At 36.8% G+C, this 27,169-nt stretch overlaps 1 long non-coding RNA gene across 1 annotated transcript in view; it reads left to right on the top strand.

Moving 5' to 3' along the window:
- Positions 1-26,754, top strand: part of LOC146001142 (uncharacterized) — a 29,077-nt gene extending 2,323 nt beyond the window's left edge. Inside the window, exons 2-3 of the long non-coding RNA XR_014443526.1 lie at positions 1,238-1,319; positions 26,686-26,754. This is a non-coding gene — a long non-coding RNA (uncharacterized LOC146001142). The remainder of the gene's footprint in view (positions 1-1,237; positions 1,320-26,685) is intronic.
- The last annotated feature ends 415 nt before the right edge of the window (positions 26,755-27,169 follow it).

Below are 27,169 nucleotides of genomic sequence, written 5' to 3'. Positions count from 1 at the left end.
TGTTTGATCCTTTTTGGCATTCACTCCTTGCAAAGTAATGTTTCAGCATTCAATTTTGCACTACTGACTATGTTTCTGTTGAAAGATAATTTTCAGCACATGAAATGATACTCACAGACAAAAGGTGGAGTTTGAGTGTGGATAATGCAAAAAGATTCATGGTGGTCACTAGAACCATGATAAAATTCAAGTATAATTCCTGTTTTTCAAGGTGAACGTTCCAAAAATTCAAGGATGCAAGCAGATGTTTTCTCTATTCAAACCTTACATATTACCGACTTACACCCTCCCTTCCACACACAAAAATATTAACAATATAAACGGTTTGTATGATTCCATTGTACCAAAAAATTTACCTAATCAACTTCAAGATATATTATTTTGTAATAATCTTTCGTCTGTCAGATTGTTCTGCAAAAGACACTAACAAAGTAACCGATTGAGAAAATTTTGTTTTATTTTCATGTAGCGTTCTTTTTCGTCCTAAAAAATAAAAATAATAAAAGCTAGACTGAGAGAAACTTGCCTCAGGGCATTTATAAACATGTATAAATTTAATGGGATTTGTATTAATAAAGGTTGCAATTTTTCATGTCTACGGAGAAAAAAATGGGATAGAGAAAACATCCGCTTGTACCTTTTTTCATGTTTTGTTCATGAATAATTTCCGGAGCCAATAATTCATGTGTAATTCCCGGAATTCCAAGTGAGTTGCCACCCTGATATTGTGCAGTATTATAATAATTTGACAATTTTGAAAATCATGAAGAAATAAAAATTTTAGAAAATTAATATTTGGTTATTACGGTTCTTGTGAAATTTTGTTTTTAACGATTGTATCTAATCAGGATTTTTCAGGAATTTGCACCAAATTAAGTCTTTTTGCAACCTATTTCAGGATTTTTTAGAGCCTATTTTAGGATTTTTAGAGCCTATTTTAGGATTTTTAGAGCCTATTTTAGGATTTTTAGAGCCTATTTTAGGATTTTTAGAGCCTATTTTAAGAACCTAAAAGCACACTTTTTAGAACCTAAATATCTGAGGTCTACTTATGACTTAATCCACATATATGTGTATTGCTATACCACAACAAATCTACCAGATTGTACCTTAAAATAAACCACAGAGTGCTGTATTTGTAACATCAATTCACAACAACTCAAACTTTTTTTCTTTTAATACTTCAAATCTGTGTTAAATTCGAAAAGTGTAGGCAAAAACTGTTCCTTTCTTCCAGGACCATGTTTCCTGAGCTGGATCTCCAAGGACTCCCTGAAGTTCGATAGAGAAGCCATCGTCCATAGAGCTTCCGTTTGCTTGTGAGTAGTGGGGTTATTTAAAGTTCCTGACATCACCTAGGCGTTGTGAATTAAGATAAGAGGACATTCAAATACAAAATAAATACGTAAAATAGTATTAAAACTTTTCAAACTTGCGTGAGTGAGTATATGTTAATCCAGATGACGTTTTGAAGGTAAATACTTCCTCCTTCTTCAGGTCACCTTACTGCTGAACGGGAGTTCATCGGCTGCCATGTGAGCACCTGGTTTTTAGTTTTTTTAGTTTCGAATATGAGTATTTTTTGGAATGTTTTACCTGGATAGGGATTTTTACGATTTTAATAACTAGGATTTTTAAGTGTTTTTTACAGATTCCTTCAACCTTATCCCTATTTAACACTATTTCACGTCACAATGTCCAGTGTCTAGATTTCTAGTTAGACCTGAAGAAGGAGGAAGTATTTACCTTCGAAACGTCGTCTGGATTAACATATACTCACTCACGTAAGTTTGAAAAGTTTTAATACTATTTTACGTATTTATTTTGTATTCAATAGTGAGTAATATGCACTTCCTCATCATCTTGGACATTCAAATTAGACTCAGTTAAATTGAAGTCATATTTGATAGCCAGCACGCGAAATTTCTTTTTCCACATAGGACAGGACTAGCACCGGAAGTGATGATGAAATCCTAATTAAGGGGCCTCGCGCAATCATCATGTAAACAAATGAAGATCAGATACCGAAGCGTGTTGTTTGTTGTTGTCTTATTCTGTATATCAATTGAATATATGTTAATTATAAAGAAGTGTGTGAATAATTTGTCGGATTGATATCATTTTCAGGTGAAATCCTTTTACAAACTCCCGAAAGTTAGTACACAGTTGAATCAATAATGATAATAATGCAATAACTGGAGTATAAAATCATATTGAAAACTGCAAGATACAAACTCGCCGAAAGTGAGTAGACAAGACAGTTGAATCAATAATGCAATAACTAGAGTATAAAATTATGATACTGAAAAATGGAAGAATGACGAAAGAAATGTCTGTAAGAGAAACCTTAGCATTGGCGTAATGATCGTTTAGTGCAAGATTCCAGCAATATGCAACATGTTAATATGGGTATGTACTGCGAGGCAGTGATTTATCAGCACAAACCCCACATTTTTTCACAAATGCCCAATTTACAGTTACTTTGGCTGTAAATTTACCCCTACACCCCTCTAAATGCAATGTTAGACCTAGCCAGATTAATATTTCTCAATAAACCTCTTCTGTGAGGGGTTGTAATTAATGCACTGTTTTTTTTACATTAAATAGTTAATGATATTTTAGTGCAAGCTTCTTGAAACATGTTGATATGAGTGTGTTATGTGAGGCAGTGATATATCCGTATAACCCCCACATTTTTTCATAAATACCCAATTTATAGTGATTTTGGGGCCCAAGTTCCTTTTGTTTTATTGCGATTTCATCATGCTACGTACGTAATTTTTACATGGTTCGATTTCGATTTACGTCTGTTAACACATACTGTGGAGTTTGGCACCCTTGACCCTGTGTACACCCTCTATAGAATGTGAAAGGTTTTGCATGGTATATGAATATTTTGTTGTTTGTGAACGGTTTCAGTTGATTTTAGCTCGCGAAAATGTGCCACTGTGAAATAAAGTGTTTCTTTACCAATAAGAGCCTGAAAGTTTTGCGCAATTGAATCTAGCACCCAAAACGACATTCTACAACAGCAAGTATAATTTTACATAGTTAGGTTAGGTTTGGTACCAATAGTTATTATCGACTTGTTCTTTTGCTATTTGAGTGTGCATACAAAGGGTTTTAATAATAACAAGCGGCGGAAGCACTCCAAAATGGCAGGTTTTTGCTTTTGCTGGTCATACTTTATGATCGAATATCTCAGTTATTTGTGTTTTCCGCACGCTGCAACTAATTTTATATTATGCAAAACATCAAAATCTGTCGATTAATATAAATGTCAATGTAATTCAGGAGGGGTATGGTGGGTAAACGGCCACATGTGCTTGACACCAGTCATTCGTGTATCAAAATGTTTGAAGATTTTGTTCAATAAGCTTCTACAGGTGCCATGATTGCCAAAATACTGCAATTTAAAGGTGTTGAAAAAATTGCACATTTTGCACTCATACTTTCGTAGTTAGGTGGGTCAGGTTTAGTTCTTTAAGCATTTTCACATGGAATGACCCTGTTTAGAATTTGATGATAAATTACAGTACACAAAGTTAAAATGCCATTACGTCCATGATGAAAAGGACCAAAATATATACTTTAGGAAATGAGTTCATGTTAATGCTAGTATAAATTCTACTTTTGGTAACAGTTAGATATAGTGAAAACAGAATTCTTCAAATTTACAGGAGAAATGATGGGAAAGTACTTACGAAATTGAGTTCCTGTGGACTTTTGGAAGCTGGGAATAGTGTTCTTTCAATTCGTGCAACTTATTCGGCCGGTAAATAATGTCATTTTCGACATTAATGTATCTCCGTTGCACGATAGCTCGTGCCACCATTACCGTCGACTACGTGAATCGAATGTTCCGTGCATTCGAATATGTAACCCCCTGTCAGTGTAGCAACCACGCAGACGTTTTACAAGATGACGTATGAGCGAGTTTTTTTTTTTTCCAATTTAATTTTCTATTTTTGCCTAACCTAACCTTCTGTGAATGGTTTGTGGATCAGTGTTAGCCTAAAAACTATCTTTTTTCGGTTAATAAGTGTTAGTGTAGCAACCACACTGTAGTTTTACAAGATGACGTGTGAGCGGTTTTTTCCCCCAATTTAATTTTCTATTTTTGCCTAACCTAACTGAACCTAACTTAACCTTCCATGAATGGTTTGTGGATCAATTTTCGCTTAAAAACCTTTTGTGAATAGTTTGTGCGGCATTTTTCGGTTCATAAGTTTGGAAACACTGCATATCAGCTGACGATAGACAACGTGAGTCAAGATTTGCCCGCCATATTGTGTGTAACGAAAGCGAATTAGCAACGACCAATAAATACTTGTAATCTGAAAAATTACACTTTTTTCAGTGAAAAAAAACATAATCCCAAGTTGAAAAATGTTCCGCTATGCATATAAGGTAAGTACAAATGTAAATTATTCGGAGTTAAATGTGTTTTCACTATATCTAACTGGTACCCTGCTTTTTATACAGTAACGCACAGGTTTCTGAAAATTTGATCTAGTGTACCCGATATATAGGCCTATGTAATAGATGTAATATATGTAATAGAAGAAAAACACTAATGAAGGCATGCAAGTAAATAAAAGAAAATGGAAATCCAACAACTTCAAATTTTCTGCTTTTTTAAAATTTTTCATAAAATTCAATCTTTACCTACAATTGGACATAGGTTTCCCTGTAGCAAGATAAATTTCCCTTCACATAACAACATTGTCTCTGCCAAGCACCCTGAAGCCTCATGTTTTTAAATAACCACTCTCCTACTTTCTTTTCGTCTCCCTTACCTACAATCTGGGAGGAAACCTGGTCATCAGAAGGGTGTGATGGAGACCAGTTTTTAAGATTTTGTAAATAATTTACTTAAATTCTGGTTTAGAAGCTTGTTTTCGTAGCTTGCAGAATATATAATGAGCAATAAACCATACTTTAAATGAAATACAATATGAAAAAAGTTTGTTTACTAGCTGTAATCGTGGTAATTGGAGAATGTGCCACTGTAATTTACATACACAGATATGGACATCCGAAAGGAGCCAAGGAAAATGACTGTCCACTTAAAAACTACATATTTCACACATAATTTCATTTCAGTCACGGTAATTCATGTTATTTATTATAAATTCATTGAAGAAACATGATAATTTCAGACTGAAATAGTGTTTTTTGAGGGGTAAAAATATTCCTGCCCACCCCCCTCGAAAAGATCCTGGAGATGTCCATGTACACAGAAGTAAGACAACTTATAGTAAACTTTATTTATATAAAAAGGCTAGGCAATACCAAATTCAAAAAGTTACATATATTTTCAACCAGATATGATGCATCATATACATAGCTTAAACAGTTTTTAAATATCAGTAAAGTAAAGTGCTCCCCTGTGTTATGCACCATGCCATGATGGCGTATAGGGGGTGTGAGGTTAGGTCCCCACAATTTCTTGATCACAGCCGAAGGTGGAGGTGATGTGATCAGCACCATGCCCCTGGCTGCCTTTACCCCCCCCCCCTGAGTTTTCTCTAGGTACCAACTTTATACGATGCTGGGTGGGTACCGGAGCTGCTTGAACAGGTGGAAAATTCCTGGTTCTCCCCTGCCGGTGATCGAACCCGGATCTCTCACATGGTAGTCAGACGCCTTAATGACTGAGCTACCGCAACTACATTTAAATATCAGTAAAGAAATTATATGGGTCATTCCTTGTCAGACCAATTTCAGAAAGTCTTGGATATTAGGTTTCTCTGAGAAATAGTTCTAAAGCTATAGCCTGTGGAAGAAGGTGGTGCACAACAAAAATTGTGACCCATATTTGATCAATAAGTATTGTAGCTAACTGCAAGGTTCAATAACTTTGGAACTATTGATCAATCACAGCTTGTTTAGCAAATACAAAGTCAAAGTATGTGTTAAAAGGTCTTGCATGCCATAACAGGCATATTTTGTGTGCATAAAGTTACAACTGTGATCCACCCAGGAACATGGTATTAATAGTAACACTGATGTCGGCTGAATAGACACACATTAGATTATTTCAATATCTATCACATGTGGCTGAATGTACTAGACATGGAAGAATCACTGGAAACTGTCGTATTTTCAAAGTTGATGCTCCGATCCCATCAATTTTTCTCGCAGATATCATCCTATTTTTTCAACTTTAAACATTAATTAATATGTACCCTTGAAATTTAACATTAATACATGAATTATGGAATATTCAAAGAGAGTATCAGGCCGTGTCCAAAAGATGCAAGACCATACTTGAAGCGAGTATACTTCGAGAATAATCTTGCAGTGTGGTCTTGAAGGTGTTGACTGGAAGTGTAAATCTTTCAAACTGCACTTCGACTGCAGTGCCAAATACGATCAGTAGATATAACCGAGAACACGTTGCTTTTCCACATTTTAAACACTTGTGTTTCAACACAGAAATCACATAGCAAATGTTCTTATACATACATTTCCACACATTTGAAGAACTGCAACAAACAACTTGCTGGCTTTCTACCTCTGCAATTTCTAACAAATGAACAACAACTCCACTTGTCATGTGACCAAGCCTGTAACTTGGCGTGCTCTTTAAAATCTCTGTGTACGCCACTTGCAGCTCCACCTTGAATAACACACAATAGGTTATAAATGATGGTATTTTCCCTCAGGTTTTTTATCACCCTGTCTCTGAACCGCCCATTCCAATTCTTCCATCAGGCATTAGTACACACTCCGAGCTACCCACACATAAAATTGGTGGGAAATTGAAGGGGGGGGGGTATTGCACGAAATTCGCTATTGAAGTAAGTAATTTAGTCTTCTAAAAATTACATGGAACTATACATAAAAATACATGGTTATTAATACATTCATCTGAAACCTTATTTGAATGAAAGCTTACACCATTTTTAACAAAAGAAAAGAAACTTGAAGTTTCTACGACAAACCTGAGGGAAGATACCATCATTTATAACCTAAAGCGTGTCATTCAAAGTGGATCTGCAAGTGGCGTACACGGAGATTTTAGAAAGTGCGTTAACTTCTGAACCCCTAGACCAATCTAAAAAATATTGTTTTTGTAATCAGCATTAAAAATTGTATAAGTATACTGAATTTAGTCAAAATTGGGGATGGTGGGTGACATGACCTGGATGAATTGACATCCAATGACCCCGAAGCAAGTGTCACTTGTTACTTGGCCTGTACTATTTTCTCAGGGAACTTTCAGACCAAAGCAACAAGTGACATGTGTCAGTCACTTGGAAGCAGACTCTCAGTAAACCGTTCAACCTTTTAAAACAAAGTGTGACAACGACCTAAACATGTCACTTGCATGTTGCTCGGACTACACTGTTTTCTCAATGGTATGCACGGTGAATGTTTTGCTTTATACTGAATGAGACTGTGTCGCTCGTCATCTGTGACTTCAGTCTGAAATCTCCTTCAATGGCGCACATCATTTCACCTCGGTCTTGCTTGTGCATGCATGGTGGATGTTTGCTTACAGACTGAAGGGGCCCATGTCAGTTGTCATGGCCCCCCACTGTCATGTGTTGCTTTGGTCTGAATATTCTCTAAACTTAACAAGATTGTTAGCTACATCATCAGACATTAAGATTTAATTTAGCCTGTAAATCACAGAGAACAAATTGCTAGTACTATTGTTGTAAAAAGGCCGGCTTTTTGATAGAAGTTTCCTTTTATAATCACGAATGGGCCTCTGGAGTGGAATAAATTATTAATGTTGCCTTGTAACAAGAAGATCGAACCTCAGTGGTCAGAGTGCCTCGGATCTCATTTCAATCTGTAGGTCCAGTCCAGAGTTGTAAAATAGGATTTTTTTGCTTGACATTTGCGACCAGTCTTATTTGCTTCTGCTTCAGTTTTAGTGCCAGTGTTTTTCAACTGCTGGGCCGCAAAAATCCATTGCACCCAGGGATTTGACAACAAATTTAAATCTAATTTTATATTTTACAGCAAGTCTATACATAATTGAACCATGATTATGCCAGAGTTGATATATAAATATTAATTAAGGGTGCATATTAATTTCCATATAAACTTTAAAGATCAGAAATGTATTTATCAGTGAAATTGTTGGGATCAGGGCATCGACTTGTAAGAAATAAATTTACTGGGCTGAGGTCTCACAAATATTGAGAATTTTGCAACAAGCAGCGAAAATACACCACTAGTTGCTCTGTGACCAGGTTTAGCAGCCATTTATCCAAATTATGCATGATGTACTGGAAAGCCAGAATACAAATATACATATTTTACTGAACACAAAATTTAATGTAAAGAGATTTGATACTAGACTTTCTAAAGGTAGAGCAGTATTTTCTTTTTTGCTTCATGTACGTGTTCGTATAACAAATTCAAACATTGTAAATAGTATCTTACTGATCATACTATTAGGTTATATTAAAAAAAAAAAAAAAAAAACATTCAAAACTACTCTAATTACATGAATATGTTTATACTACATAGATTTATTTAATAAGCCAACCAAAATATGAAGATAACACTCGGTAGGAACCGTTTCAACAATGTTTATGTCTATCTACGAATTTCATATTGTAAATTGTATTTTATATTATGAAATGAGTGTCCACTTTACAGTAGGGAGCTAAACGAAAACAATGAAACAGGAAAAATACTGCCAACTCCTGTATTTTCATTGATTTGACACACTTTTGTGAAAAAAGCTGCAGAAAGCCATTTTTTCCCCGACCATTTCCAATTCTAATTCTGCATGGATTTTTCTCTGTGCACGTAAAAATAGCAACTTTTGTGAATCAAAATTCCATTGAATTTATACATGTCTATAAATTCACTGAGGCACGTTTTTCACAGTTCAGCTTTATTTTTATCAAAGAAGGAAAAGAAAGCTGCGTGGAAAATAGAACAGAATTCTCTCAGTCTGTTTACTTTGTTAGTATCCTTTGCAGAACAATCTATCTGACAGATGGAAGATTATTGCAAGATAAAATATCTCGAAGTTGATGTTAAATTGAGTTTGAAATTTTTATACAATTAGCAATCTTTCATAGATTAGTATATGCCGTAACATTTGCGATTTATGTTTGTAGATGCATTTCGAGTCTTAGTATGTTAAATGGCAAACATAAACTCTGTACCATAAATTAAATATTTTTTGAAGTATGTACACCATTTAATTGAATTAGAATTTTTGGATCCATTGGAATGACTCAGACCCTTTATATTGTTACTATATCTGTGTGTGGGTGGAGAGAGACGGTACTAATATCTAGGATTGAAAGAGAGAGAACATCTATCTGCATGTACCCTTGAATTTTTGGAAAATTCGCCTTTAAAACTGGGAATTATACTTGAATATTACCATGGTCCTAAAGTTGCCATCCTGCAAGATCACTTAAACAAAAAAACAAATGTATTTTTCTTTAGTATCACTTTTCTGTCACTTTTGTCTATTCATGATGAAGAGAATGAGTGATGATATGGTGAAGAGACAGTCATAAAGAACACCCATATCCATATTCGACTTTTCGAGATCCCGACAAATCAAGAAATTCCAAAGGATTGTGTTGGGAAATGGTTATTTCTTGGTATTTTTTCTGCTAAAAGTGTCTAAATTTTTTGAAATTAATGTTTTTTTATTCCAGAAATGCAAAAACAATCACTTAAGAGGGAGGGGGATAGTGTGTAGAATTCAAGATTTTCACCATGAGATCTCTTCGTCAAGATGGGGGAGGATTTTCTCTTTATCGTTAATCAAATAGACATGTGTGCCAATTGTAGCGAAAATAGTCGCATACTCACAGCCAATAACTCCAGCTCCTACAGTTCACAAATTTTGTAAGTTTCCCAAAACATGATTGGGGAGGGAAATCCTATCATACGGAACTGATAAAATTTGCCATTTCTGGACCAGTTTCGGGATGGGGAACTTGCAAAATTTGTGAACATGGTGAAAATCTTGAATTTTACACATGTTCTCATCACAAATTTTTATCCTTGGGACACCCCTAGTTATGGCAGTCAAATGTTCTTTCCTTACTTTGTTCGACATGGCAGTAATTGCTATAACTTACAGTTTGCAAGTCACAAAAAAATATTACTCCCTCTGTCCCATAATTATTGTCCGGTACAACTTTGTTTGTTGTCTCGTAATAATTGCCCGATATTCAAACTGTGACATTGATGTAGGCAGAAGAACATGAAACAAGGGAATGAGTCATACAACTTTACTACTCAAGGATCAGTACAAATTGTACTTTTCATCTGCCTCTTCGGCTGTCATTCCTGTACTACCATTTTGGTATACCGGACTATAATTATGGGACAGAGGGAGTAGTATTTATCATAAAATGTCACCACTTGAATTACATGGTATTTTCTCATATCTTAGCTTTTAACAAGTCAGAATATTTTAATAATTTAGTAAAACAACATTGCAATTATGCTATTTTAGTTATGGTAAGGGCTGGATCCTGTATAACGTGACAGGTGCAAAATAGCCTAGGTGCTGACGCACCCAAAATTTTAAGTTCAAATTCAAATAAATGTATCTCCAGAGTTTTTTGCTCCTTAAACCACTCTATTCTTGTGAACAAATTGTTGCGATTGCTGTACAGAAATCTGAACAATTTGATTGAGTTGGTGTTTAAGTCCACTTTATGCATATTAAGGCTAATTGGGACTGGACCTGCAGTTTAAAGTGGGATCCGAACCACTATGTGCCTCCACCGGGGAGGCCAGAAATCTGAACAAGAATTCATAAAAACAGTAGGACGGAGCCATGTTGGTATCGATAAGTATCTTTTGAATTTTCTCCACTGTTGTCAATGATCTTGAGTGACTAGACGAGCAGCCAAGAGAAACAACTCTTTAGTCAAGATATGTCATTTTCAAAGGTTCATTCACCTTTGTGACTTGGGGGTCCAACACAAGAAGTTCCACATAGATTTTCGAGAAATGCTGTACCCTTTTGGAAAGCAGATGACAAGAACCAAGGCAGAACTGATGTGCTGCACCAAAATGTGACATCGAAGGCATGTAACTGCCTAGTGGTCAATGCTATGTGGAAAAATGAAACAAATCATCCATTGCCAATTCTTGCTTGCAAACTCTTGGGTAAGAACGTGGACATTTTCAAAACCACCATTATCATCATGCTGGGCCGATTCCAGAGTTCTTGGGAAAGGAATGAATGTCACTGTGTGGAGGGAGGGTTGTGGATTCCTACCCTTCTGTGTAAGTCTTTTGTGGGACTGCTGACTGACTGCAGCGACTTGTTTTTGTTGCATATGACAGAAAAGAATGGGCAGCAGGGGCATAAACAGAGCTGGTCAAATTAGCATTATTATTTTTCCATATTTGTATATATTTCTATGCCATTTTCCTCCCTCTCCAGGTTAACCCAAACAACAAGAATCTTGATTACATCAAATTGAAGTAGGGATGCTCATAATAATCCACTGCAACACTTTAAAAAGGCTTGCAAACTTTCAAAAACTTCTTCTTTTTGCATCCTGTGTGTCTAGAAAGAAGTTCACATAAAATGTCACAAGACATTTTAAAGTGCTATAATGCTACATGAGAACAATTTATGAGTTATTTAATGTGATGTGATGAGTTGTCATAACTCAGTAACTAGACTTTCTTATTTTAAACTGCTGCAATTATATAATCACACAGCCCTCCATTTTGGGGGAAAAATTTGGATGGTTTCAAATCAGTAGGCGATTCTGAAAGTATAATAGTATTTTGAGTGCAGATCACAGAAATGGCATCCATTTTTTTCCCCATCATGTCAGGATTTTTCAAAATTTCACAATTAAAATTCTCACATTCACCATTCCATTACACTTATTACAGACTGCAATAAACTAAATTTAAACATGGGAAATTTCGGTTGTTTACAAACCAATAGGCTATTCTGGAAGTATCCTCCTGATGGAGGATATGACATATTTCTTCCCATCATGTCAGATTTTTCTCCATGTCATTAGGTTCAATTAAGCGCCACCGTATTATAACATTCTGTTTTCAACACCTTCCCAAACACTCAATGTGTAATGAGAAGAAAGTAACACATGCCAATAATATTTTCTCTTTCGAACAGTTCTTCATGTTATGAATTGGGTATAATATCACATCTTTTTTATTTGAAGTTCTTCATCTTGTTTCATTTATACATACGTGTATACATCTCTCTCTCTCTCTCTCTCTCTCTGTGTGTGTGTGTGTGTGTGGTGAGAGAGAGAGAGAGAGATGAAGGAATTGGGAGCATAAAAATTGAAATCTCCATTTGTTAAAGCATAGCTCTGAAACTCATTGGTTGAAAGCTCATTCACTCCAATTTCTACCGGATGCAGAGTCTAGTAATAAGAAATTTCCACTCGGCTCTGCACAGTCAGCAAGGCAATGGCCCTTACCAGCAGTGATTGCACCTCCACTATAACTTTCCACCAGCATCAAGGGATACCCCTGGTGAATATCTTCAGGTGCAAAGTCCACCACATCTCAAAGGAATTCTGAAGTATAAAAATAAACCTGGAGATGGTAAATAGACACCATCAACGCTGATTGACAAGATCACATCATCACGAGGTCGCAACAAGCGTGCGGTACGATTGCAGCAATCTGGACTACAGAGAGCCAGAAGCCAAGAAGCCAGCCCAAGTCCGGAGAAGTAGCGGTCCAGCGATAAGCCACCAAAACTCCTGCCGCCTCCTATCGCTGTCAACATCTAAGCCAGCAGTCTCCAGCATCTCCCGTGCACCCATCTCTGCCCAAATATCGCCGACGCCAATAGCCGAGGGCCAAATCATCACGCAAGTGGTGAGTATCATTCAACCGACTAAGGCTCCCAACATCCTTAGTCCACACCATTCAGGGTAGAGGTGGTCAAGGGTGACCCAAACTGAAATCTTATGTTTATTTAATTGAGCTACGTCCCGGCATGACTCGATCCCATAATTAACCAGATGCCTGCCACACACATGTGTGTGTGTGTGTGTGACACACACACACACTCACACTCTTCAGATTGACCCTGCAAAGTAATAGTCGAATCTCATTAAAGAACGTTACAGGAGGCAAAATATTTTTTGCTATTTTAATGTTTCAAAGGTATTATACTAAAATTCTGTGCAAAGAAGCTGTTTAACAACACCTGGTACGAGTATTTTTTTGGTATACTCAATCTAAAATTTTGTGTCAAGACATTCTTCTGAGGACGACAACTACCATCTTTCTTTAGATGACTCATGCACTGTAAGTAGACTTCTGTCACAATATCTTCTCAACTTTCTAAACCCAATCCTTAGACTTATTTATGCACAACCATAATTCCTATTTTCCATATAAGGAAGGGGGAACACTAAAATTTTGTTGAAATTCAGTTGAAATAGCCATGCTTACGAAGGGTTTGTGGTTCTTTGCATGAACAACATGAGTATGATGATAAAATACAGTTATGTGCCCAGTTTCTTCATTTACTGTGGCTTCAATTCTTGCTGGACAGTTTACACGTTCGATTGCTAGTTGACGAACATACCACTGTTTTATGCATCCATCCTGAAATGTTTTTTGTCCTGATCTGTTGAAATACTTGGTTCTATTCAGTTCCTGTTTCCACTTCAAAAATTCTACAAGAATTGTACATGCTTGCAGTTGTAAGAAATGTAATCAGTGCATTAAAATCTCATGGTAATAGAAGAACCATCACATCAGATAATAAATACTTGCAGTAGTGGAGTGTCAATAGAGATGGGAGACAGTGTCTATCTCAAACTTTTCATTAGTAAATGCAAATAAAATATATATTGATTTCTTTAAATGCTGTATCTGGCAAAAGGATGAGTGTAGCGAGTTCATAATCTGACAGTAAAAACAGAACACTAATCCAAAACAAACCGAACCATACCTCGTTGGAGGCTGCAGCAGGAATGGGATGAGTACTGATGGATGATGTCTGGTTTCTATTTAGACAGGTTTCTATTTGCTATGCAGAAGTAAACTAGCTGATTGGAAGAATTTATTTAATTACAAGTATCGACACCATCATTCTTGACCGATCCTCTATTGCTTGACCAGAAGTTTTGTGGAATGAACAAATGATGTGATTGATTATTCAGTTTGTGTCCTTGATTTCTTTGTTTTGAGCTTCCTCCATTGTTTGTGAATCCACTAGGTTTGGAAAACAATGTGTATCTTTTCTTGTTAGGCACAGTGCCAATCATTATTGACTTCAGTAGTAAACATGGTATCCCCCAGCTAGCAAAATTTTCCCAAAGCATCCTTCAACAGTCCCATTGTCACCATGTCAAACCATAAGAGCATCTCCCACAGGGTGTTTACCACAATAACATCCAAAATTCTTGACTTTTCCATGACTTTACATTTTCTTGACCCTCATTTTTTTCTTAACATTTATTTAATTGTCCTCTAATTAGGTGTAGTAAAGAATATATTTTTATTCAATGAAAAACCCCTACCGCAAGGCCAGTTAAGATGAAAATTGAAGCTCTACTTTAAAAAGAGATTTAGACTTGCTTTAATTATTAATACATGTAAAACTTAATGCTTCAGACTTCATCCTGGATGGGGAATGGCCACATTACTTTAATAGTTTTACAAAACTTCACACATAGAAGAATGTAATTCTTGAGAAACAGAGTGAACAAATCTTTACCACAACTCAATACAATTTATCAAATCCCAGTACAATGTACATTCACTATACTGTAAAAAAAAAATTAGCAACAATTCTTGACCACAAGCATAATTTTGTGACTTTTTCTTGACTTTCTTGGCCTACTTGCTTGACTTCCTTCACATTCCTAACTGATAGACACCCTGCCCCAGATACAATTTTCAACTTCAGGTGCTAGTTTAATGCAAATATTACATGAAACTGCAAGTTACACCTGCAGGCTTCATTGCCAACAATTTTTTCTGGCCTTCACTACATGCATATTTATCATATTGGCAGGGCCTCCCTGATGGTGTAGTGGTAACCATCTTGTAATCAAGGTGTCCCAGGTTTGATACCCAGTGGAGGTACATACTGGTTCAAATTTTACATTAAACAGTAGATTCAGTCGCGATTAGCCTTACTGTGAATAAAGTGGGCTTAAACTCAAACTCTTAGTGGGTATTGTCGATGTTAGATACAAGCCTTTTGATCATATAAGCAAATATCAGGAAGTAGTTTGGCCCCAAGCAATATCATTAGCTCAGGAGCTTGACAGTCAACATGTTAAAGGATCCCACATTCAATTTGCAATGGAGGTACATTACTCAGTGGTTCAGATCCAAAGAGGCCTGAAAACAAAAATTTGGAGACCTTGTATTATTCTGTAATACTGTTTACCATCAAATCGAACATGGCCTCATCACAAATATTTGTTTTAATTGTTTTTACTAATATGCATTTTAACTTAGTGGGTCCATACACATGGTTTAAATTCATGTAGCAATAAAACTAATACATTGTGCGAGAGATTTGCATCCTTCAAGACTCTTATTCGTTTCTCAGACAGTGTATCCACATAAAGTTATTGTGTTAAAATGATAACATAGGTTCCCTTGAGTTTGTTCTGAATAATAATCCACATTTTTGAGAGATCTTAGGGAGAATTCACACCATTTCATCATTTCGAAGTGACACCAAACTGACAAGTGATGGGAGACACTTGTAACTTGATGATTTCACCAATGAAATGTAGCCTGCAATGGTGCTATGGCTTGGAAATCTCCCTCAGTCTCATCTTAATGGACTTAATCACAGTACACCCAATCTGATTAATTTATCATTGCACAACAACTATTCCCCACAGTACCAGACAGTGTTTGCTTCATCTCTACTTGTGGATATTTACCTTCTGTTATTGAAGGCTTTGTAATTTTTCAAGTGTACGCGAATGTCTATAATCATATACAGGGGCATATCCAGAAATAGAATCTTAGGGGGGATCCAGCCAGGGGTGCCCATTCCCAATGGCATGCCCCCCCACCCTACATCAAGTATTTAATGATGACAGCGTATCTATTATTATTATTAACAATAAAATTTACTACATACGAAGTGAATCATGTTTTGCTTAAAATCATGTTTCACACACTAACAAATAGTGTTTAATAGAACGAAGAAGAAAAAACAGTTTTGCGGATAAAGTGAGTATTAGTTTCTCTGTATTTAAATAGTGTTTCTTACTGCCTGGTAGTAATGCAATATATTGTTTTTAGGAATTCACCACTGCATGTATTATTCTGACGGAAAAAAAAAACAACTTTACTTACTGTACCAGAACAGTTACTCACGGTGGAGTTCGACATGGCTGAAGATAGGGATACATTTACAGTATGACTGGCACAGTGGGCACACATGCATTTTGGGTATTGTTGATTTATTCACGATTGAACACACCTGCCACTCACATCATAACCTTGACCTGTGATTTTTTTCCATGTCAAGACCAAGTTTGTGACATTGTTAAAAAAGAACTGATGTCAGATTTTCAGCTGACATATCACCACCCAGTGTGAAACTTGTAAACTTTTAGTGGATATTATTCTCAGAATCCACAAACCATGCACACAGAAAGAATTCTTCTATACCTGCTACATCGTGTCTCATCGGGAAGTATTATGAATCAACCATAGTATTTTCCAAATTTGGGGGGTATGGAGTTCCAGACCCCCTGATCACATACACACATGTATGCATGAAACAATATTAACTAATAATAAGCATGGTCATTTGAAATGTTGTGTGTTCATTTATAAGAAAGTGATTAGGGTGGAGGCACCGGGGCATGAGTTTACAATACCGGACCACTCTCCAATTTCTATAAAATTTCGCCTACTTACTAATTTCGGTGTCCTGATGACGTAACTGTAGTTCATATTTGGCAGTCACTTGTTAATATTGTACATTTATGTCTAGAAATTGTAAAATAACATTGCGATTTACCACGGTGATTGTCCCTACACAGCAATTCGGAACTATCTTTCTTTCGCATTTCATTCATGGTGTTCCTTTATGCACAACAATCTTGCTGACGTAACGAGGAATGCCTATGAGGTTAGGTTAGGTTCCATTAGCATAAATACAAAGAAAAATTAATATTTTAACTACGAGAACTATACCTTGTCTTGCCTGTTGATTTCTTCATGTTGGGAAAATGGCATCTTCCGTGGAGCTATTGTTCTTATGGTAGGGTTACGTTACGTTAAGAAAACATAGTTTATTTAGTTTTTTCCTCGATTTCCATACTTGACAGCCAATTATTACATGCAGATTCGTGTTTAGGAGTTCACAATTAGTGAGTAGGCAACATTTCATAGAAATTTGAGAGTGGTCCGGTATTGTAAACTCGTTCCGGCAACGGTTATGGTCACCTTTAAGACATTTTTGTACTGTAGATGTAATTTTGTATCATAAAAAAATTGATATTGATTTTGGAAGATTTGAAATGTATAGTTTGAAGTTTTGTGAATCTTGTCATATGGTCAAATTTATTCTATACATAATTCCCAAAAGATGAAACATTTAAAATTTTTGATGACATGTTTTCCCACTTTTGGCCACTCTGTATCTAGTTATGGGCATCACTTTCTCCATCTCTAGATTTTAGAAATTTCTTTCATAGGGGAGCTACTTTATCTGTGCCTTCACTGCCCCTGTTGCAGCCTCCCGTTTAGACAGAAATCTGTGAATTTGACCTTGATGTCATAATCCACATTCCTTCCACATCTGCGTCAAAGGTCAACAGCTCACAGGTTTTGGGAAGGAAGGGATGGAATACATGGTAGGCACTATGATTGAATATTGTGCATTCATTTTGTATAATGTATATATCTGTATCATCAAAATTGTTTTAGTAGTCAAGTGTGTAGTAGAGGATGATGTCAGTAGCAGTCAATTAACACCTCAAGAAATGTTTTAGAAGATACATAGAAAAACTAGTTTTACAACACACACATTTAATACTGTTAAATTTTGTTAATTTTAAATACATTTAAATTTTGAATGATTTTCATCTTTTTTATATTTTTTTCCTTGCTGTAGAGGATATTGAAACGATGAGATGAAATAGAACGGTCTCACTGCAGTACATGGGCTGCTTTTTTCCTCTAAATAGACGAACAAAATTTATATCCCCTGAAAGTACGTACCTTCTACATCCATTTTCCGGTGGTACTTTTCCGATTACTATTATATTACTACGCATAAAAAAAGTTTTTCCTACTACTAAAAGCAATGCATTTCTCCATTTGTTCACGTCCATATTGTTTACACACAGTAGCTGTCATTTGTTTTGGGGTCTTCCTCTCCGCACAAGAGTTTTGCTACCTTGTCTTCCAATGTCAGACGAGGAATGCTTGCAAGGTTAGGTTCCATTAGCATAAATACAATGAAAAATTATTCTTTGGGCTAAGAGAACTAACCCTAACTACCTATCAACGTAGGCACTTTTTGCTTTAACTAGATTGGTGCAGAAATGTGTGCCACCATGTCACTTTTTCCCCCAACCTGGATACGAATTTCTCGTTTCCTTCAAAGAAAATTTGGTAAATGTCTGTTATATCGGAGACACATTTCTTCATTTTTACAGAAGAAACTACTTACGGAAATGAGTTTCTGTACCATTTGGAAAGTTCATGGAGGTATTTTCTCACCGTAGAATGCTGCACAACAAGAAACAAGCACTTTTGATATAATAAACTTGCATTTTGTGCAAAGCGACAACATTATGCTGTTGTTTCCATTATGTACCTGCAGATGGCGCAAGCATCGAAAGTCACGCGGTCTCGCCAGTGTTTCCAAAGGTGCCTTTTTTTATGAGAATTTTTTTTAACTATGCTTACCTAACCTAACCTTGCCGGAAATGGTCTGTGGGGCTATCGTGAATGGTTTTTGGGGCTATCCGTCAATGGTTCGTGTGGCTATCATGAACGATTTTTGGGGCTATCCGGCAATGGTTTGTGGGGCTATCCGTCAATGGTTTGGATGACATAATGAACACGAAAGTAGGCATTTTTCGGTTAAGAAGGTTGAAACACTGCATACCCACTCCAAATTGACAAAACACAAGCACGACGCGCAATGATCCACAGCTGTGCGTGACACATTGTATGTTCCGCAACGGAAGAAAGGAACCAAAAGAATTACTCGTAATGTGAAAAATCTATGTTATTTTTGTGTAAAAAGCATAATGGCACCTTTAACTATGTTCCCCAATAAATAATTGGTAAGTACGAACACAAAATGGAGCGATTTTACAATACCGGGAATTTCTCCATTTTGTTTGAAATTTGGCATACTCACTAATTTTGGCCCCCTAATCACGAATCTGCAGTTAAAATTTGGCGCTCACACGTGGAAATAGCAAAATAATCTAAATGAAGTTCTTATTTCTGCACCCTCGATTTCCAAATTTCCCGCCGGTTCCGGGCTCCGCCCCTGGGGTAATTAACTTACCGCCCCCAACCGCTATCGTGGCCCCGCCTCCGCTCCGGCTCCCCGCCTATATCTATAGACTCCCTGTTAAGGGCATGTTAGAAATTTGCCGGATTCACCTGCCCCCAAATAAGCGCCAAATTTATACGCGAGCGCCAAATTTTAAGTGCAGATTCGTGATTACGAGGGCCAAATTAGTAAGTATCCCAAATTTCAAACAAATTGGACAAATTCCCTGTATTGTTAAATTATACCCACAAAATACAAAATATCCGATTTTAATGTGTCTCCGATATAACATACATTTACCGAAACACAGTTTCATACATCGGAGACACATTTCTTCATTTTTACAGAAGAAACTACTTACGGAAATGAGTTTCTCTAAGCATAGAACGGTAAAACTGCCCTTGCCTTGGCTAGGGTTCGAAGCCCAGACTTTCAGCAACAAGATCGTGAGTTTCATGAAACAATTTCCCTTCCAAAGAATCGAATTCACCAAATCTTTCTTACGTGAATAACTTCCTCCAAATTTCCAAGCACTTTATACTGGTGTCATTTCAAGCTGCAGCAATCCTCTGACATGTAATATTACCTTAATTTGTTGTACATTTATGAGCTCATTTGGCATGTGCATTCAATGACACTTTATATTTATTTGTAGGGTTTTTGCACAAATGTCGCAGAGAAAAATTTCCAGAAGCAAATGCGACATCTTTGCCACGAAGTTTGTATTTCTGTTTGCTTGCTTGTGCCCCTAATCCGCACTAATCTGTTTGTGCCTTTCAGTCGCAATGTTGCTAACTAACAACTCTCATTTTTGTTTAAAGAAAACGGCATATTCGCATATGTCCGTAGCTTCTTTCTAAAGCTATTTCTTTTTCTGAGTTGGCATCTCTGATTTTGTGAGGCCCCGGAATCTGGATTTCATTATCACTTCCGGTGCGGGTCCTGGGATATGTGGAAAAAGAAATTTCGCAGCCAGCACACTATAAAAACTTTTTCTTCTTCTTCGTGACCCTTACCGCTGGGTATATGGCAGTTTTGGTCAAAGATCTGGGATGTAGAACACTGGTGAGTAGATGTACCATTGAATCGAAGTCATAGTAATAGTTGTGGTCGTAAAGATATCGTAATATAATAAATAAAAACTTTTTCAATTCTTTGAAATTGATTGGAAAATCAGTTGACTATTGAGCCTGCTCTTTTTTCAAGTTCCAAAAGTCATCAGTGAACACTAGACACAGATGGACAAGAAATGTCTTGAGGCTTTCAAGTCATATGTATTATAATTACAGTCGGGCGGAATTAACTTGAGACAAATGGCTGCCGGCGCCACTGCAGGAGTACCAACCTACAGCGAACGCTTGGCTCTCACGTGAATCACGGGCAATCAGCTGACAACGGGAGATTTGAAAAATAATTACATTGTGTAACGGAAATATCACTGTATTAAGAGGACATGCTAAGAAAATTATAAGTATTCTATCTTCCACAATAAATGGATAAACAGTTTATTCTTTACCTTTATTCCGTAATTTGAAAACACTGCCGCTTCGCTTGCTTCACCAGTCACTGCACGTGAGTCCTTTCAACAGTTGGTAACATTTCGCGTGCCCGAACTTTAGAGTTTCCGTAGGCTTGTTACAGCGGGAAGTCTCCTGCTCTAGCCAATTCGAGCGCAGTTGCATCACTCGCAGAGCAGCCATTTCTCTCAAGTTAATTCTGCTGGACTGTAGTACGAGGGTGGTTTGAAAAGTTCTCGGAATGGAATAGAAAGAAACGACTTACAACAGTGATTTTTTTTTTTATTTTTCAATGTAGTCTCCCTGTACACTAATGCACTTGGTCCAGCGATGCTCCAATGCCTTGATCCCATCTCGAAAATTAGATTCCTCCAGGCCTGTGAAATACGTGTCAACTTCAGATATTAGTTCTTCCTTTGAAGAGAATCTCCGTCCACCGAGGAAACTTTTGAGTTTGGGGAAAAGATGGAAGTCTGAGGGAGCCAAATCAGGCGAATAAGGCAGATGTGGCAACAATTCGTAACCAAGTTCATGAATTTTTGCCATGGCAACGACACTTGTGTGAGGGTGCGCATTGTCCTGATGCAAGATGATTTTCTTTCTTGCCAAACCTGGCCTCTTTTCCCGTATCTTATGCTTTAGTTGGTCGAGGAGATTAGCGTAGTATTGTCCCGTAATTGTTTGACCAGTGGGAAGATAATCGATCAACAGAATCCCTTTCGCATCCCAAAACACTGATGCCATTACCTTTCCGGCCGACCGTATTGCCTTTGCTTTCTTTGGTGGTGGTGAATCAACATGTTTCCACTGCTTTGACTTGTTTTGTCTCTGGGGTATAGTAGTGGACCCACGTTTCATCTGTCGTCACAAACCTGCGCAAAAAATCTGTTTGGTTTCTCTTAAAACGAGTCAAACATTGTTCGGAAATGTCCACTCTGATGCGTTTATGGTCCTGTGTTAAAAGTCGCGGCACCCATCTTGCAGATAATTTTCTGATATCCAATTCAACTGTTAAAATGTGATACGCCCGTTCGGATGACATTCCTATAGCTTCAGCAATTTCACGCACTTTCAGTCGGCGATCTTCCATGACCAATTTATGCACTTTTTCAATAATTTCTGGGGTAGTAGCACATTTTAGGCGACCACTACGTGGATCATCTTCTAAGCTGTATCGACCAAATTTAAACTCGTTTGTCCACTTTGCAACAGTTGAATATGAAGGAGCAGAGTCCCCCAGTGTGTTCAGAAAATCGGCATGAATTTCCTTTGCTTTCATACCTTTCTTTACGAAGTACTTAATTACCGCTCGAATCTCGATTTTTTCCATCTTCACAAAGCACTGCACGGGAACAACTACAAAGTGACGTCTGCACCACAGATCTCTACCCAGAACACTGACGCGCCACGTGTTTATTAATAAAGGATGGCCTATTACTATGCGGGAACCTCGTTGTCCTAGCACTGACATCTGGTCGTGATTCTGAGAACTTTTCAAACCACCCTCGTATTATAATTTGCTACAAGGTGTGTGCTTATGAGCTGCAGTGGTCTAGTCTGTAGGGTGTCTGGCTGCCATACAGGAAATCTGGGTTTGATTACTGGAGTGGGTGATGTCAGGTTGGAATTATTTCAGCCTTGTCCCCACATAATGTGGTTATGGGGCTCACCCAGCCTCAAATCAATGGGTACCTGGGGGTGGGGGGAGGTAAAGGAGGCCGGAGCCAAAGTGGCCTAGATGGAGAATGTGTCCCATGGCATTTTTGTGGACTTGAGAAAGGTATCCGCTGATATTGGTCATTTCATTTCAGTTGATAAGTTTTCACTGGTATCAATGCAACCTTATTGCCTACACCTTTATATTATTGTTGGGGAAACGTTGATCAAAGTAACCAACAGGTTGGTCTGTGTTCGTGTTCCAATACAACTTTCTTTTTCCTAGTTTAAGAATAGTTTGTGTAGATTTGTGATTAAGACATAAATGCTTAATTGATTTTGTTAACCATTTCAGCATTCATTGTAATCTATATTGATTTAGTTTATATTACATCACTTTTCTGCCTGGCTAATTGTGTTGATGCCTATGAGATGAAGGAAGTGGCTATCAGCAATACAAGCCCCAGGAAGGATTATCCTTTGTGGTCAGGTGCTAGTGCCTCGTTAACCTGCAAAAAATACACTCCAGGGTGTACTACGTGAAACGGAGGTGTACACTGTAGAGATTACCCCTTGCACCCCTATACTGCTGAAGGGTAGAAAATGTTATAGGTAGAGACTGGATTTTAAAGGGGGAGAAATGTCCTCTAATAAGGTGAAATTATTGCCAAATAAGAGGAAAAAGGACTACAGTTTATTTTTGCACTCCACTAAAAATATTATTTTAAATGATAGCGCAATATATACTTTCATATATGAAAAGGGATACATTAAATTTCGTATCAACGGTATATATTGTGCTTTCATTTAAAATAATATTTTTAGTGGAGTGCAAAAATAAACTATAGTCCTTTTTCATTTCCTTCTTTTGAAGGTAAAGTACAGTAAGTAATCTTACCATCCATTTCAATTAAATATTCCTTGCAACAGGTTACCACATTCCATAGCTTGCTGGCACTCAATACTGTCGTCACTGTCACACAGTTAAGTTAAATCTATTCTAAAAGACTTCGCAATAAAAGTAAATCTGGCAGATAAGTACACTTTCAACCCAATGCTTACAATGTTTTTGTCTATGCATAAGTCCAGATCACGTTTCAGCAATCCCTGCAAGGTGCTCCAAAGGTAAAGTAAGGTAGAAGGCACTTGTTCTTTGTTTCTTCTAAACTGCATCAGTCATACAAAATATTTGATATCTTGTCAATAAAATGGAGAAAACTGGATGAAAAACAAGTCAATAAAGGGACCAGAAATGAAAATGTTTTAAAAAGGGGGGAATGTGGCTGAAAAAGGGAAGTCAAAATTTTGTAATCTAGTTGGTGGAAGATAATTATCAACACACATCATTCATTTAAAAGTTTTTCAGTGTGAGAAAGAGCCAATACATCATGTTCTTCGGCACTACCTGTGGTGGAAATAGTGGTAGTTAACCCTTTTCATCAGCTGAAGTTTAATACAGATTGGGGAGTTACGATCAATTGAAAAACATCCACTCTTTCTTCATAATGTTTCGCATTGCTTTATTTTTCCAGTCTCAACCATTCAGAAACTAAGGTTAGACAATAGCAGTAATGATACTGATAGTCTTACAAATTCCCACCAATAGTGTTGCTTGAAGACTAACAATAAAACATTATTCTAAATATTGATCATGTAAGTATTCCTCTGTAAATTATAGTCTTGTATTGACGAGAGTTTTGCTTTAAAGTAAGGATGGATCAATATGAAAATCTGGCAGATACCGATATTCTGTAGTAGAACCACCAGCAAATGAGCATGTGCACCGTTATCCCTCTTGCAATGCACAGCAGGGCCTCCCCAATGGTGTTTGATACCAGGTGGAGGTACATGGCACAGTGGTTGCGATTCCACTTTAAACTGTAGGTCCAGTCCCAATTAGCCTTTCTGTGCCTTAAAAACGACAAATCATAGCAATGAACAACAAGCTGCACTTGTATTTAAAGATATGAGTTTGGCGGTTACACGGAGATAGGTAATTTACTCTGATAAGCTTACTTTTCATTTTTTCCACGCAAATTTTCTTAGCGATCGATTTCGCCACCCATCGAGTGGCTTCGTCAGGCATGTACGAAATCGATCGTGAAGAAAATTTGCACGGAAAAAATGAAAAGTAAGCTTATCAGTGTAAACAAGCTGCACATTTAGACATATACTTTTTTAAAAAGTACACAATGGACATTGTGTGTTCATGTCCATAAAAAATGGCACAACATTGTAACAGATATATTGGATTGGTACAGTAATTTTACCAATAAACCGATATGGATATATTGGCTGATACCGATAGAGTACCGATTAATCTGTCCCATCTTTACTTTAAAATATTCAGATAATTACAACGGAATATATAAAATGGATGTCATTTTATAACCAAATTAATTTTTTCGCACACAATTTAGGTACAAAGTAAATTCAAAACTTTAAGTTTGCATATTTCTGCTAAAGTGCCATGCAGACCCCATATAGCACCCAAACTCTGCTAAAGTATCAGCCGATACCAGTGAATGAATTCCAACGGATACATAGGCTCAGTTCTAAAAAGAAAATGAATTTTCTCAAACAAGCACTTCATGTGGTAACACTTCCGAATGTTTAATGATTTATCGCAAGTATTGTAGGAGTAAGTTCGAAGCTGGGCGAAACTAATTAGCTAAGTGTTAGTTGCTGGAGAAATTCCAATTTGAATGTAGCTAGTGGAAGCTGGAAAAATCGTTCTCCAGGAAACACGCAGTAAGTAATCACTAAGATACTGAAGTACTGTTATGTATGGACACAATTAGAAATGAAACCATGTAAGAAATGTCTGTGGTCCATTATACATTCGGAATTAAACAATCAGAACTTGGCCCTTCATTTTCATGTAGCAATGTTTTACCATTTCTCATTCTGCTTTTGTGAGCTGTTCCTAATTTTCTGGGATTTATTTATTTTACAGTGTAGCCATTACATGAATTTGTACTGCCATTTTGTTTTCTTTTATAATGATTTTGTAGTTCACTCATATTTGTATTCCATTGGATGTACTCTGTTTCTCGTAGTTAAATTCAGTGTTGTTACCTGTGGAGGATTCAACCATTGTGAGGAATCTGTATTACACAGTGTGTGTGTGTCATTTTGTAATGTAATAAAATTCATATTGCATGTATGACCTTCATGCATTGTGTGTTTTCTGAGAAATAAAGCGAATGGTTATTCTAAGTGTCTGCATTCTGTGGAGTTAAGAAGCACGATGAGAAATGATGAAACCCCCAGAAGAAAATATAGTGCTTGTTTGAGTTTGGTTTTCGGTATAATTAAAATTTAAGTTGGAGCTGAGCATGTAAGAAATAACTACATTTATTTTTCTCTAACTGCAAGAAAGTTTAGAAAGCGACACATTGTTGCTTGGAAGCACTGCAGAACAGACGAACATTATGTAGGTGGTGATAATACAAACAATACAAAGCACTGGTATTATCATGTTGGCACTAAAAATCCTAGTTTGTTTAGATAATATGGTAGATAAGTGCATAGAGTATATAGTCTGCGTAGTATAGCAACTCTCATGAAAATACATTGCTAACAAATTGGTCAGTTGACTGCAAAGTAGTAAGAGTTTGACAAATTGTTCTGAAGATAGTGCATAATCAAAGAATTGTTGCTGCATCCATTGACTCATGATGATCATCGAAATAAGTGTACAACTATGCAATAAACAAGGTTTATATTCTTGTCATAAATATGCTTAAAACTTGGTAAACATGCCATATGAAGTTTTTGGTACAAGTGTGTGTTGGAGGGATGGGGAGTAGTCAACAAGGTCCTGACTATAATGACCTTGAGTTATGCACAAGGTATTAGTGACCAGAAAAAAAAAAGTACATTTTTATGATGAGGCTGTTCAATGCTGTGCCTATATTTCACAAGCGAACTGTGAAAATAATTTATTCTCTTAAACAATTACTCACATTAAGTGCTGGTCAGAATGTATGTTAACTTGTCATCGAGAAATATCAAATATTTATACGGTGAATGTTTTTGCAGGTTCTCCATTGGAGCTAATTCACATGAAATGCAAAGAGTGAGAGATCTACTTCCAGAGGAAGAGCAGAAAGGTAAGAGCATGAATAATTTTGTTTTCATCGTAAAACTCCTCTGAGAATTGTTCAAACGATGGTGCACTTACTCTGAATGTACTCCCTTTTTCCTCCATCTGAAATGTTGTGATTACGTCCCTAAGTGTCGGTGTGACTTACGGCACTTGCACCTGGTGTCGATGGTGGAAGTTCACCTTCATTTGAACAATTTCATGTAGTTTTCACATGATATTGGCAAGGAATGGTACTGTAAGAAAGTTAACGAAAATGGTATGGTTTTGCCTAAGATTTATACTTACCTCATTACAGTGTAATTGTACACATTTTGAAAAAAGCATCAGGGAAATCTAGATTTTGTGTTTCTTCTGATACAGCAAGTAGAAGTGAAACTGTGAGGCGATGTCTTTTGAAAATTGTGAATGGGACATGTT

This window comes from Lepisma saccharinum, chromosome 17 (assembly GCF_977018435.1).
Source record: "Lepisma saccharinum chromosome 17, izLepSacc3.1, whole genome shotgun sequence".
In the NCBI taxonomy this organism is placed as follows: Eukaryota; Metazoa; Arthropoda; class Insecta; order Zygentoma; family Lepismatidae; genus Lepisma; species Lepisma saccharinum.
This window is presented reverse-complemented; position numbering and strand designations above follow the sequence as displayed.